Source organism: Eubalaena glacialis, chromosome 3 (genome assembly GCF_028564815.1).
Source record: "Eubalaena glacialis isolate mEubGla1 chromosome 3, mEubGla1.1.hap2.+ XY, whole genome shotgun sequence".
Lineage (NCBI taxonomy): Eukaryota > Metazoa > Chordata > Mammalia > Artiodactyla > Balaenidae > Eubalaena > Eubalaena glacialis.
Genome location: NC_083718.1, coordinates 181113895 through 181126055, shown reverse-complemented (window position 1 = coordinate 181126055; position 12161 = coordinate 181113895).

Below are 12161 nucleotides of genomic sequence, written 5' to 3'. Positions count from 1 at the left end.
AGCTCCATCCCCAGCTCTCGGGGGAATAGATGATGAGGGTGGATTTGATCTTAAAAACTGTCAGGTCGTGTATGTGGTGAGAAGAAAAGTGCCATACACTTTCCAGGTGTTTTTATTGGAAAAGAAAGGTGTAAAGTCCAGAGTCACGCTGTCTTCGTAAGGGGGACGAGGCGAGCCAGCTGGAGAAATGAAAGCTCTGAACCAGCTCTCAGTGTTAATTGCATCATAGCCAATACACACAGCTGGAGAAACATGGATGCAATTAGCAGGGAGCCCCTGACCCCCTAGGGCCTGTTCTGTCATCACATTTGTCCAGTGGAATGAACACCCCACGGCCACCACTCCTCACAAAACGGACCCTGCCCTTTTAAAAAGACAAACTTGCAGGACTTTCAACGTGCCAAGCACTGTGTAAGCCTCACATGTGTAACCTGGCATACCAGCCTGGACACCTGCCTCCTCCGTTTTGCTCATCTGTATCCCTGGCAGAGTGCAGGCCATGTACTAGGTGCTCAATAGATGTCAGGGGATGAGTGAATGATGTGGCCAAGTCTTCCAGCTTTATGGATTCGCCTGCCTTTCTTTTTTTTTTTTTTTAACATCTTTATTGGAGTATAATTGCTTTACAATGTTGTGTTTGTTTCTGCTGTATAACAAAGTGAATCAGCTATAGTATACATATATCCCCCTAACCCCTCCCTCTTGAGTCTCCCTCCCACCCTCCCTATCCCACCCTTCTAGGTGGTCACAAAGCACCGAAGCCGGCCCTTTCTTATTCAAATAAAGTGGCTCCAGGCACAGACTAGTGACTCTTCTCTCTCTGAGTCCCCATGCTGGGAAAGTCTTGATTTCACTCAAATTTCCTCCCATGGGTCCTTCCCTCTTCCCTGCCTCATGTCAGCCTGAATGTGGGACACGGCGAGTCCTTTGCCTTGGCTCCTCCCAGGTTCCACGGGGACAGGACACACGTGTGTACCCAACATTTGCTGAAGGTTTGGGGGAGTGGTAATGGAGGAAAATTGCATTGCCCTAAAATGGAAAATAAAACACCTCTGTTGTGAATTCCTCCCAGGGATGGAAGCTCTCTGACAGCTCTCAGCACCCCTCCCATCATCGCTCCCTCCGCCCCTCCCCTCCCTCCACCTTAGCCTCTCCCCCAACTCATCCCCTCTCCTGCTCACTGGTCTCCAACCCCCAGGAGACGCCTGCTCAAGTCTCTTCCTGGCCCTTCCTAGAATTCCCTCAGGCCTGCCTTTATGTATCCAAAAACTCACTCTAGTGCTCTGCTAAACAACTCGTGTCTTTACCCCTGGCAGCCCAGAGCCCAGGAAGAAACCCCTGAATCTGTGGTTTCTTCTTGGACGTGAAATTCTTGAGCTTGGTTCTTGGCCTGCAAAGCTCCATAGAGGGGAAGGCTTCAGTGCAGAGACTTAATCTCCCCCAGACACGATTTCACCACCGAAGTGACTACTGCTGGCTTCAGGGGTGTGAAGGCACCTTTTGTTTTCCAAACATGCATCTAATCCTCACAAGAACCAGTTGAGGTCGTGGTGTGGTTCTTGCTATTTTAAGATGAGGAAATTGAGGCCCAAAGGAGTGAGGTGACTTGTCCAAGGTCACCAAGTGAGTAGGTGGGAGAAGCGGGGTTCAAAGGCAGCTCTGTGTGTCTGAGGTCCATGCTGGTGCTCACCTGGGTACCCTGTCACCCCATCCAAAATCCACACCCACTAACAACAAAGAAACCACAAAGCAGAAGAACCTTCTCAGCAAATAAGACTCTGGAGGACACCCACACAGGCCTGAAGGGGCAGGGATGCCCTTGGGTTTTGGGTTGGAAGAGAGGGCAAAAGCCAAAGGACTAGCCTTTACAGGGCCCCTGCCATGGGCCAGGCACCAGCTGGGCACTTAACAACCTTTTTACCACCATTTTACAGATGGGGAACTAACATCCGTAGAAGGTTACCCAGCTGGTAAAAGGCCAAGCTTGGACTTGAACCAAAGTCTGTCGGGCTCCAAAGCCCATGTTCCACGTCTCCAAGGGGTACCCGTCTCAGGGCAAGCCTGGGTGGAGACAGGTTGTCAAATCCATACTGTGACAAATTCAGCTGATGTGCTCTCATAATAGCCCTGTTCTCACACAACACTCCATGGAGGGAGGTTGGTAACCAGACATTGCCAGGCAACTGGTCTACCCGACCCGCCTCCATTACTGCAAGGAGCCACCTGTGCAAATCCACCCCTTGTGCCCTTTCCCATCCATCTGTCCCAACAGACAGCACCAGAATCCAGCTCCATGGGCCCCTGCACCTGGATAGAAAGTAAAATGCTTGGTATCGTCTAGGTGGCACAGGCTTTAGAGTCAGACCAAGGTTAAATCTCAATTCTGAAATAACCTAAGATAGCTGATGAGTGACCGCCAAATAGAGAACCAAAAAGCAATGCTCTGGAAGTTCATAAAATCATAGAAGTTTTGGGAGGGGGTTTAACACACACACTCATACACACACACACTCATACATACATACACACACACACACATACACACATATAGGTCACCTGGTCCTGTCTTCTATCTCCACTTTGGTAAGATTATCCCCATTTTACAGACAAGGAAGTGAAGGCCCAGAGCTTTGCCCTAGCACATGGCAAAGAGGGGACTAGACTCTGGCTCCTACACCAGTGGGCTCCACACTGGGTCCAGAGGAGACCAGACTTCACAGAGATGCTACAGGGTCACCCTGGGGAAGGACAGTGTTGCCCAACAGGCAACTTCCACCGTCAGAACAGCTCTACTTTTTTCTGTATATATGTTGAGTCTCCATGTCAGGTTTTATTTGAAGAAATGGCTTGCTGCTTAAGGAAAAATCTGAAAGCCAAGGCACCGCTGCTCCGGGGAGAGACCAGGGTGGCCTCTGAGGATGTTAAGCCTCAGGACATCTACTACCCCAAAATTGTGCACCTTATTTCATCTACAGAGTACCTTCTCCCCAAAGACCTTTTTGTATTTTCTCTCCTCCTCTTTTCAACTCTCCCTCCCCACTGGCTCTCAGCTGGTGGCCTTGCCTCTTACGTCTCAAAGAATATAGAAGCCATCAGATTCAAACTCTCTCATCTTCTCACCATCATTTCTTCCTCCTGCCCCCTGGCATTTGCCCCCTCCTCTAATCCCTCCTATTCAGAAGAGGAAGCACGCCTGCCGCACACACCCACACCCACACTGCAGGCCAGTCTGTCTACCTGGACCCTGGGTCCCCCCAGGAATCCCGCTCTGTGCCATATCCCATCTGTCTCCTGCACCTCCAGTCTCTCTCTTTCCTGGACCCTTTGCATTAGCATTCAGAAATGCTCTACTCTCTCTCACTCAAAAACTACCTTCCTGGAACCCCGTATCCCTTCTCTTTGCCTCTCCTTACCTCTGCTCTTCTGTCTTCCATCCCCATCTTTCCAACAAGCAGCTCTTGTCAAAGCCTAAATGGCCTCCATGTTGCCAAATCCAACAGGCACCCTTCTGTGCCCATGGATCTCCAGCCCAGTTGACTCTCCCTCTCCTGGAGAAGTTCTTTCCTGGGTTTCTGTGACATCAAAGTCTTCTGGTTGCCCCTGCCTCCCTCGTTGCTCCTTCTGAGAGACCCTCAGGACTGGGTCTGGAATGTCTTCTCTGCCCCCACTACACTTTCCCTTTAGATGATTTCATCCACCCGTGTGGCTTTCAATGCCACCTGCTGACCGGTGACGCCACAATTTCATCTCTGCCTCATCTCTTCTGAGCCACGTGCTCAAGTCTTCAACCTACTTCCCATTTCCTCCTGGATGTCTCCAAGGCACCTCCAGCTGGCTTGTCCACCATGGAGCTCTTGATCTTCTCCCTGACCCCTCAGGCTCCTCATCTCAAGGACAGCTTCTCCCACCACCCAGAACTCTGTCCAGAAACCTGGGAGTCATGCTTGATGCCCCCATGCCCTTGGCATGCCCTGCTCAACCCTTCAGCTGGCCCCGCCATCTCTGCCTCCAAAAGTGTGCTGGAGTCATCCGCTCCATTGCTACTGTCCCCACCCCCGGCCAAGCCACCATCCTCGGTCACTCAGACACTGCAAAGACCCCCCAGCTCCTCTCCCTGCTCCCCCCCTCCCCCTCCCCCCAGCCCCTTCTTCACAGAGCAATCAGAGGGCTGTTATGGAAACAAAGGTCTAGTCAGCTTCTTCCCACTTCAGTGGCTCCCTGACCCCACAAAGTGGTTTTCTGCTGATGGGTCAGCATCCGCATCCCTGGGCTTGTCCTAAGTCACTCTCCCATTTGTTGTCTATACATGAAACACTTCAGCCACGTTTTCTCTTGCCTCAGGGCCTTTGCACATGCTAACCCCCCACCTCCTGCCCCCAGCTCCAGTTTCACTGGTTCACTGCCACTTATCCTTGGGGGAGGGGGGGGCTCTCACTTCCAGACTCAGTTAAATGGCCCTGTCTTTCAACTTCTCCAAGGCTTTCCTTCCCCATGAATTAATTCAAGCAATGCCTGCTTTCCTCCCTGGATTGAGGGCTCCATAAGGTCAAGAGCTCCATCTGTCTTTTTCCTCAATGTGGTACCCAGCACTTAGCACATAGTGGGCACCCAGTGAATCCTTGCTGGGTGAATAAACGAGTTAGGACAACCCTCGGATCTCTCTGAGGACTGCCTTGGGGCAACCTACACGGCCATGTGAAGAAGCTGGGCAGGAATTATCTGGGGAAACCAAGGCTCAGGGAGGACCAGTGACTTGCCCTCAGAGACACAACTAGGAAGTGAGGGGGGTCAAGACTCCGACTCAGGTCCATGCAGCAGGCCCTGGGTGTTCCACCAAGACTGCCCAGGGCAGAGGGTATCCTAGTGACACCCCTACCATCTGACATTGATGACCGGCTCCAATTAGAGTGGCATCAAAAGCAGTGATAGATCCACAACTGGTTATAGATTTCATTAAGCAAACCATGTCCCAAACCATCTATTGTGTAATTGGCCTCATAAGACACATTTTCCTTTGCCATTCCGTTACAACTTAATTTGCCGGGTCAGCAGTTCTGCCTAAAGTCACAGGCGGCAGCCTGGCCATGAATACCAACTGATTCTCCAGCATCACGCGATGCGGTGGGTTCATCAGCCTTTCCCAGGGGCGAGTACTTGACAGAGGAGGAAACTGAGGCACAGAAGGGAAGGGACTTACTCTAAGCCACACCACCGGTAGGTGCTGGGCTACAACTGGAATTCAGTCCGTGCCTCTCTGATCTCACCCCCCACGCCTTCCCCACTGCTTTCCATACACTACCTGTGGCTGGTTGTTTTGTTGGGGTCTTTTTTTTAGCAAACATATAAAGCTTCTCTGAAATTTACCACCTCCCTCCATCCTAATTCCAGAATATAAGCTTCTCTTTGTATGTATGGAGATCATAGCACTTACGGTGTATTCGTAATCGTTTGCCTCTGTTCCCTGTTCCTGCACATAGCCTCCCAGTGAGAGCTCCTGGGGGTCAGGGAGTGTGTTTTCCCTGGTATGGAAGGAACCCTACACAAGCCTGGACCAGAGGAAGCCGATCATCCGTGAGCGCTTCCTGGATGGAGTTGTTACTTTCAGAGCAGTCACCTCGTATATTATTAATAGTGAGAGTGGTGAAATATTTATGAGAGAATGATGCGATGATTGAGATTTGCTTTAAATGAATAAGGGATGAGGTGCAGGGGGAGCGGATGGGGTGAGGGTGGGGCAGGACTAGTCAGGGGTTGGCGGCTGGAGGGGTCGGGGTGAGATATACGAGGGTTCCTTAGAACCCTTTCCCATGGAAATTCAAAAGTCTCCGTAATCGAAATTTTTAAAAAATTAAATATCCTTCCCCAAAGAACACTAATCATGGTCATCGTAGCAGCTAACAGGAGGGATTAAAGCCATCATTTATTGATCACTTACTATGTGCCAGGCATTGTGCCAAGAGCTTTACGTGTCACCTCATTTGATCCCCATGCTACCCCTATGAATATGGTGTCCAGTTTACACCCAGGAAGCAGAGGTTCAGAGACCGAGATAGAGAAACCTGGTCTCAGACCAGCATCGGGGTCTCTACCCTCACGTCACATCATGTGTCGTAGTGATGTTGGCAGTGCCTGGGGCATCCTGGCCTGTATTTTGGGAGAGGCCCGAGAGACGGCACCTCATGCCTTTGGACAACCATATCTTCATCCTCTAAGGGGAGTGAGGCTGATTTTCAGAGTCATCCAGCAGTCACTGAAGCTAGAATCTTATGGGCCACAAGGGCTGGCAAGCTGGAAAAAGCTGCCTTGAGTCAAAAATGAGCTGCAGTTGTGAATCTGTTTATGTTTTGTAAATAGATTCATCTGTATTATTTTTTAGATTCCACATATAAGTGATATCATATAATATTTGTCTTTCTGTGTCTGACTTACTTAGTATGATAATATCTAGGTCCATCCATGTTGCTGCAAGTGGCATTATTTCATTTTTTTATGGCTGAGTAGTATTCCATTGTGTATATGTACCACATCTTCTTCACACATTCATCTCATGACAGAATCACAGACATAAAAAACAAACTTATAGTTACCAAAGGGGAAAGAGAGGGGGAGGGATAAATTAGGAGTATGGGATTAACAGATACACACTGCTATATACAAAATAGATAAGCAACAAGGACTTACCGTATAGCACAGGGGACAATATTCAATATCTTGTAATAACCTATAATGGAAAATAATCTGAAAAAATTGTATATATTTATACATACATATATAGAACTGAATCCCTGTGTTGTACAACTGAAACTAACAAAACACTGTGAATCAACTATGCTTCAATTTAAGAAAAAATGAGCTGCAGCTGTAAGCAGTGAGCCTCTGGCCCTCCTGGGCACCCAGGTTTCCACCATGTTCCTCCTTCCTGGTTCTGAAGTTTGTCCCCATCTCCTGGGCCCCTGTCCCACCTCCGTTCAGGCCTTGGCCTCACTCACCCAAGTTACCCACCCTCTTGGTCCACCTGCCTCCCCCCGTCCCCAGTCCAGGGAGCTGTCTACACCCCAAACCTGACAGGCCCATCCCTTATCACAAGCTTCCCACAGCCCCGGGGGATGACACTCAAATTCCTTACTATGGCCCGCAAGGCACTGGGGGATCTACCTTCTCCCTACCCTCTCACTACTGATCTTTCAGCCTCATTTATCTCACTCTCCCCAGCTCCCCACATCCCAGGCACTCTCCTCCACACCCCAGCCAGACTGAACGATTTCCAGGCAAACAAAAGTGCCACATTCTCCTATTGGAATGACACTGCATGTCTTGTTACTTTATGTAGCTTGGACAACACCTCCCTCCTCTGCTGCTACCTCCCCCGACCTGACAAACTCCTACTCACCCCTAAAACACAGCTCAGGTGTCACCTCCTCCAGGAAGCCTTCCCTGATGATCCAGGTTGGGTTGTATGTTCCCACAGGGCACTACGCTTGTCTCCAGCACTGCACACAACCCACTGGGTTATACATGTCTGCTGATCTGTCTCCCCCACCATCAGGAAACTTCTCGAAGGCAGGGACCCATCTCTGTGTCCCAGACCTAGCACACAGTAAGTGCTAAATAGACTTTGGATATGCAATTATGGGCTGGTCATTTAGTCTCCTCATCTGTAAAACATAATTATTTGTACCTACCACATAAGCACGTTCATTCATTTACTGAGCTCCTACTATGCACTAGGCTCGAATCTAGCCCTGCGTTCACAGCTGAGAACAAAGCCTCTCAGCTGGAACTGACATTCCTGCAGAGGGAGACAAACAAGACATAAAATAAGTACAGTATATAGAATGTCACATGGCAATGATGAAAATAAAATAGGAGGGGTGGAGCAAAGTAGCCATTTTAAGTAGTTTGGTCAGAAAAGTCTTCCCTGGGAAAATGACAGTTGAGTGAAGTCCTGGTGGAGGTGGGGAATGAACCACGCAGCATCTTGGTGAAGTGCAGTCTCAGCAGCAGGAAGAGCATGTGCAAAGGCCCTGAGGTGGGAATGTGCCTTGTGAGAGCCAGGTCAGACTAGTAAGGGAAGGAGGGTAGGGAGAAAACATTGGACCAAGGCGATGAACCTTTTACTCAGAGTTTGATGGGAAACCAGTCCGAGCAGCCGAGTGGCGTGCCCTGATTGCCAGAAGGACAGACAGCAGACACAGAAGCACCTAGCACCATGCCTGGCACCCAGAAATCACTGGACAGGCATTGGCTGTGGGTGCTCACATCATCATGATCATCCTGATTATTAAGGCGTGAATGATACCTGGTTCTGATGGCACTTTCGAGAAATGTTCTGCCAGCTTCTGTTGAAGGAGTCCTCGGCCCTTGGAGGGGGTTTCTTTGAAGGACAAACAACCATGTGTCGAGGTGAGAACACAGAAGTCTTTCTACCTCCTGCAAAGACTCTGCTGGTGACTGGGGGCTGGCTGGGTGGACCGAGCATCATCATATGCCCTGGCAGGCAGAATGCAGGGAGAGGGCCTGGAGCCCCCAGGGACGTGTCTACTGGGGCTGCGATCGTCAAGGGTGAGTGTGGCTCCACCTGTGCCTGGAAGGGCTGGGTGAGGTGGAAGGAGGGGGACGCGTGGGTAAGGACGGCCAGGGGTCACTGCTCCCACATTCCCGTGCACACAGGCTGTGGAGGCTTCTGCCCAAGGAGACAGCTGGACCCCCACGTGCCAGGGCTGACCTTCACCCAGGACAGAGGGGAAGGGCTCCCAAAAGCAGGATGGGGGAAAGGAGGAGAAGAAAAAGGAAGATGAGAAGAGGGAGAGAAAGAAGGAAGGGGCTGCTTCCAGAGCAAGAGGCATGTGGCAGTCTGATGGCGGAGACGCAACCCGTGTCCTGGGGAGTTCCAATCTGATGGTGGAGGCTCACGGCCACCATCACCGCCACCACCACCATCACCTGCCCTCCTTCATGAATATATCCCAGACTTCCAGAGCAGGGAGAGCTTCCCAAAAGGAACAGTCAAAATAAAATATCTTGAATGAAATCAAGGCCAAGAAGCAAACAAAGCACAAGTGGAAGGTAGCGGCTGGTTGCTGACTTCTCCAGAAGTTTCTCCTAAGGGGACGATTGTGGTTTGTTTTTAAGTTCCAAGGAGCAGAAATAAAATGAGCCTCAGCCAAACCCAGAGTGATCTTGGCCAGACTTGCAGCCAAGCTGTGTCTTCATAAGGTCTGGCCTTTTTCCTAATTATCAAGACACGCTCCTTCCAGTGTCCAAAATAGAGATAACAAAGAAGTCGGTTTAGGTGACCTTTTCTTCCCTTCTTCACTCCACGCATTTTTTACATTGTTGAGTCACACCTCATGCATCCTCGCACTTACTCATGCCGTGTACGTGCCAGGTATGTTCTGGGTACAGGGGATCCTGCAGCAAACAAGAGAGACTCCTGCCCTCATGGAGCTTATGGGGAAACTGGCAAGACGCTAATAATTACATGCATCACATAGTTCCAGTGGGTGATAAATGCAGTGAAGAAAATAAAATAGAATGACAGAGTGACTGAGGGGCGTGGGGCAAGGCGATCAGGGAAAGCCCCTTTGGAGGGAGAATATTTGTGCTAAGCCCAGCCACGGAAGGGCCAACCACCAGACCAATCCAGAGAGGCATTCCAAGTAGAGGGCACAGCAGGGGCAAAATCCCAGGAACTAGCTCTCGCTTGGCATTTTCAAGGAAGAGAAAGCATGCCAGAGTAGCTGGAGGCAGGCCCCTGTGCTATGAAAAACTCAGGAAGAATTTCTTAGACATCAAAGGGCTACAAGAGTGGATTGGGTGACTGGGGGACTTTGTCTTGAGCAGACATGGGCATCACGCAGCCTGAATGTACCCTAGAATCATAGCGTGAAGGAATGGTTTAGAAACTGCTTTCCAGATTTTCAAATCAAGGTGCGGGTACACAGCTGGGTGCTGGGATGATGTTGGCTAACAGCCGCTGAAAGCTGACTCTGGACCAGGCACTGTTTTAGCACGATGAAACTCTCAACTCATTTCATCCCCACGACAGCCCCATAAGAGAGGTTAGTCTCTCATTTTACCAATGAGGAAACTGAGTCTCAGAGCTGAGAAATACCTTGTCCCAGGAGATCCAGTGGTTAAGTGGCAGGCCAGGATTCAAGTCCAGGCCATCTGCTTCCTGAATCCACGTGGAACTATTAACCACTGCCTCCTCTGATGGAGCCAGGGGATTTAAAAAATGACACTTCCCGGAGCTCCCATTTTGCTTGATGATTTGGGAGAAAGATGCTAAGCAATTTAACTGATAAGTTCCCCAACACATTATTTTTGTACCCAAACAAACATGAGTTGATGACAGGAATACAAGGCAAAATGTGCATGCATTTTTCAGGGAAAAATTTTGTCATGACTTTGACAAAAATTGTTAGCTTCTTCTAATTGCCTGAGAGCGACATGCCATTATACAGATGAGCCAACTGAGGCCCAGCCCAGAGACCAGAGATGATTCACCCCCAGGGCTGTCTCCCAAGGCAGGAGGCTGGCCCCTAAGACCCTGAGACCTGGTGGTCAGTGACCAGGCGACCTGAGAAATTGTAGGAAGCAGGAAAGAAGACGGCAGACACTAGCCCACCTGCACTGACTGTTTCTTGGCTCCGATAGCACACCCAGGACAGACGGGAGAGGCTAAAATCCACTTCTGCTGGCCAGCACCACGTGGTATCTGATCAAGAAGACCTCACCCAGAACCAGGGACTCTGAACCTGTGGTTGTAAGATCAACACGGCACCCCCGCCCGGAGAGGAACCGTGCAAATGTCCCAGAGGAGAGAAGGCAGGCACGGCGCCCAGCCATACCACCAGCCCAACGCCTCCACTCCCACCCCACACAGAGAGGAAAGGGTGCAACACAGCAGTGAAAGTCACTGGACAAAACAGCCTGGGTTTGAGTCAACAAACAGACGGAACAGACAGAGAGCTGGATGGACAAGTGGGTGGGTTTCAAATAGGGAGCTAGATATTATGATATTATAACTATCAGAGATCTATCAGAGAGGGGGAATAGACTATATATCCTTATATATGTATTTATTTATATATCGTGTATCTCAGGATATTTTCGAGATTCACAGATTATATGTTTCAGGTAGGTGGATAAATGCAGGCTAGAGCCAGTCCCTACCAGCTAGAAGGAACCAATTATACACATTTCTCCCTAACTCTGTTCAATGATAATATGTTGGTTACTTGAAATCAGCTTTAGTGGGAGTGTTTACACCATAGAAATACACACTACAAATCAGGTCTTACTTTTTTTCAGAGAGTTGATTAACTAGCACACCATTCATTATACATGGTATATGACGAGTTGGCCAGTTGCATATATCTCAGATAGATTTTATATATGTGTGTGTGTGTGTATATAACATATATAATACATATATAATACATATACATATACATATAAATATATATATTCATGCATATACACACACACATATAAGGGAGATTTTATGTGCAAGGTAGATGGATTATGTTTATTTGATAGATAAATAGACAAACATAAATATATATTTGTATATATTTATAATTTATATTTGGCTGAACCTTATGAAATTGCTGTTATTCAACTCTTTTGGTCAAAAAAAGGCAATTTCATATGGCTATAAAAGTATATACATATGTATGTGTGTATGTGTGATCATTAGAAAACGTCCCAGACTGAGAGTCAGAGAGGAGACTTGGGGTCCAGGAACAGCCCTACTACTTACAAGCTGTGTGACTCCAGGCCGATGGCTTGTCCTCTCTGAGCCTCTGTTTCCCTGCTGGAAATGTGAGGGCACTAAGACCCCGTTCCAGAGCCACTGAGGGGACCATGGGAGGTGAGAGCCCAGAGCCAAGCCCAGGTGAGGCCTCCAAGGGGACCCTCAGGTCTGTGCCCGACCCACCAGCACAGCCCCACTTCCGATCGGCCCTGGGCATCCAGGGGTCCCAGTCCAGAGAGCTTTGCCTGCAGAAACAGACTCTCCCATGAGGGAAGCAGCACCTTTTCTGATCCTCGTCTCTTCCCCCTGCCTCCCAGTTAAAGAGTGACGTGGCGCCAGCTGACAAATGTCCCAGCCGCGGCGCCATGCCGAGTCTGGCTGTGGGATGACCTCCCTCGAC